The sequence below is a fragment of the Octopus bimaculoides genome, chromosome 28, assembly GCF_046866305.1.
Source record: "Octopus bimaculoides isolate indiv1 chromosome 28, ASM4686630v1, whole genome shotgun sequence".
NCBI classification, from domain to species: Eukaryota; Metazoa; Mollusca; class Cephalopoda; order Octopoda; family Octopodidae; genus Octopus; species Octopus bimaculoides.
The window spans coordinates 3,886,695-3,890,387 of NC_142955.1; the positions used below are offsets into that span (position 1 = coordinate 3,886,695).

A 3,693-nucleotide genomic window follows, 5' to 3' on the forward strand; every position below is an offset into this window, starting at 1 on the left:
ATTTTATCTATCTATCCGTCCAGTCATCAATTACATACATACATACATACATACATACATACATACATACATACATACATAATGCATACATACATGCATACATACATACATACATACATACATACATACATAATGCATACATACATGCATACATACATACATACATACATGCATACATACATACATACATACATACATACATACATATGCACACACATATGTGTGTGTATGCTTTTGTGTACACATATTTATTTGCATACAAGCACGAACACATATATTTCTGTATGTGTGTATGTGTGTGCGTGTGTTTGGGCACGAGTATATACGTACAAAAAGGCACACAGATACACCCACGTATATGAATTGAATTACCGAAAACAACAGGAGGCGAGAGAAAGTAGAAAACGAGAAAGATGATGGTGGAGGGGAAGATCTTATTCAAACGGTTCTATTGTGTGTTCAGCATGTCATTATCGTTTAATGTTTGTATGTTTGTGTATTATGGTGGAATTGTCAGGGATGTTTGCTGAATTGTAAAGAGAATTATGTATTGCAGTCATATTTTCCTCTTACTTGAATGGCATTATTATCACATTTTTGTGTTGCGTTCTGGTGTGTACATAAATACATCCATCCATCCATCCATCCATCCATCCATCCATCCATCCATACATACATACATACATACATACATACACAGTTTCTATATCCAGACTATGAATTCATATTCATACCAACAATAATTGCGAGCTAGTATGTACAGGACGTGCCTAAGAGTGCATATCTGTGGTTAGTATGTAACTACATAAATATTCGAATAATACACGCGCGTGAACGCGTATACAGTCGCGTATATATATATATATATATATAGAGTCGGTTGCGTGGTAGGAAGCTTGCTTCCTAGACACAGTTCAGAGTTTAGTACACTGCGGAGCATATTTGGTAAATGACTAAAATTCTACAATGCAATGCTCTACAGGGCTGTAGTCTAATGACTGAAACAAAAATCGTGTGTGTGTGTGTGTGTGTGTGTGTGTGTGCCTGTGTTTGTGTGTGTATGTGTGTGTCTGTGTTTGCATATGTGTGTGTATGTATATGTGTGTGTGTGTGTGTGTGTGTTTTTTGCGGACAAACAGATAGACATAGATAAACTCGTGTGGATGAATGTATGTATGTAAGTATGTATGTATGTACGTATGTATGCCTGTATGTATATATGCCTGCCTGCATGTATGTATATTTGTGGAAATCAACCTATCTATTCATCTATCTATCTATCTATCTATCTATCTATCTATCTATCTATCTATCTATCTATCTATCTATCTAGTTTGCTAGTTTGACAGTCACCTACAAAACATCAGTCACCAACAAAACATCAGTCACCATATTCTCTGTCTGTACTCCAACACACACACACACACACACACACACACACACCCTCACTCACACGCATATGCATATACCCACATACTATACACATAATCAAACACATACACACAGGTATATACATGGACGCATACAACAAACGTAGCCATGCACATAACAACATGTTTCAGTAACCATACTCCCTTCTGCGGAGTTTGTTGTGTGTGTACATATATATATATATATATATATATATATATATATATATATATATATATAAATATATATGTATGTATGTATGTATGTATGTATGTATGTATGTATGTATGTATGCATGCATATATCTATGTGTATGTGTGTCTTTGTGTTTGTCTTCCCATCACCACTTGACAACCGGTGTTAGTGTCTTTATGTCCCCGTAACTTAGCAGTTCTGCAAAAGAGATGGATAAAATAAGTACTAGGCTTTAAAAAATAAGTCCTGGGGTCGACTTATTCGACTAAAACCATCCAAGATGGTGCTCCAACTTGGCCACAATCAAAATGACTGAAACAAGTAAAAGAATAAAAGAATGATACGGTTATTTGGAATATTCAAGAAAAAAATCGTGTATAGCCATAGACGGTGGCTGCCCTGTACATGTAAGCATCTCTTCTAAAATCTGTGCGCAGAAGAATATTTCTAAGACAAGGAATTTCAAACTAAGAAAGAGTTTGCCAGTTTGACATGCACTTTGCAGATACAATCGGTTGGGCTAAACGCTTAGCATTTCATCCATCTTCACATTCTGAGTTCAAATTCTGCCGCGGTCGCGTTTGCTTCTTTCTGGATTGTTAAAATAAAGACTAGTTGAACACTGAAGTCGGTGTAATCGACTTACTCAATCCCTCAAACATTACTGGCATTGTGTCAAAATTTGAAATTAAGATGTAACAATTATCGTTGTTGCTATCCAAATCCCGATGATTGAGATTCTGTTTCTCTATTAGAAATCACTTCCCTCTCCCTGGAAAGAATTCTAATAAAAAAAAAATGGATGGACACACACACACACACACACACACTTTATATGGAGAGAGACCGGGGTAGAAAGGGTGAGAATGAATAAAAAGAAAAGGGATTGAAATCGACTGATTGAAAGTCATGAAAACAAAAAGCAAAAAAAAGAAAAAGAAAAAGGAAAAAGACAAAAAAGAAAGAAAAGTTACAGAGATAGGGAAGAATGAAAGAGAGTTGTGTGGAATGGTAAGGGTGTGAGGAAGATAGATGAGAAGAAAATAAAAATGTGGATGAGATATCAAACGGTGAGAATTCATGAAAGAGGAAATCAGAATAAATTGCCAACACAAAGAATGGAGTTAACCGTAATGGCGTCTGACATTTATTGGTTTTTACTGAGCGTTGCTTAATTAAGTTTGTGTCAATTAAATTGTACGTGTATTTGTGTGTATAAACTGTGTGTGTGTGTGTTGTTGTGTATTGTTTGATTTGCGTGTATGTGTCAGAGTGTTAGTGTGTATATTGGTAATTTTTGTGAATGTATATGGATTGATTTTTGTGCGAGATTTGAGGGTTGTTTTCATTTGTATTATGTTTGTGTGGGGCGACATTGTTTGTGCTGAATGTATACGCGTGTAATGTGTGTGTGTGTGTGTGGAGTGCGCATGGTGGGGTGTAAGGTCAGTGGCTGTTTGTCTATGTGTGCGAATGGACCTTGTTTAAGGTCTTCTGATCATGTTTCAGATATATTGCATTCAGAAACAAACTATTCAAAATGGTTTTAGACGTCATTATACGAACGGAAGACTATTCCTATTTCTAACAGTTCAAGTGACCACGTAAAGAGTCCTATGTTGTTTCTGATTAAAATCATAGGATCTTCATCGTCAACCGAACCTTATCTATCACATTCCGGTCTATTGGATTGTTGATTACTGTACAAAAAGTTCGTGTTGCTGTATGTTTGATTTGTGTGCGTATATTTGTATGTGCGTGGAGGTGCAATGGCCTAGTAGTTAGGGCAACGGACTAACGGTAATAGGATCGCGGTTTCGAATCCCAGACCAGGCGTTGTGAGTGTTTATTGAGCGAAAACACCTAAAGCTCCACAAGGCTCCAGCAGGGGATGGTGGTGAACCCTGCTGTACTCTTTCACCACAACTTTCTCTCACTCTTTTTTTCCTGTTTCTGTTGTACCTATTTTTCAAAGGGCCAGCCTTGTCACACTCTGTGTCACGCTGAATCAACCCCGAGAACTACGTTAAGGGTACACGTGTCTGTGGGGTGCTCAGCCACTTGCACGTTAATTTCACTAGCAGGTTG

The 3,693-nt window shown here is 37.1% G+C and overlaps 1 protein-coding gene across 1 annotated transcript in view; it reads left to right on the forward strand.

Moving 5' to 3' along the window:
* The window catches only part of LOC149130487 (uncharacterized), a 25,528-nt gene extending 24,949 nt beyond the window's left edge, over nucleotides 1-579 (forward strand). Inside the window, exon 3 of the mRNA XM_089343931.1 lies at nucleotides 557-579. The gene's annotated coding sequence lies outside the window, so the exon portion shown is untranslated. The remainder of the gene's footprint in view (nucleotides 1-556) is intronic.
* Nucleotides 580-3,693: the final 3,114 nt, after the last annotated feature.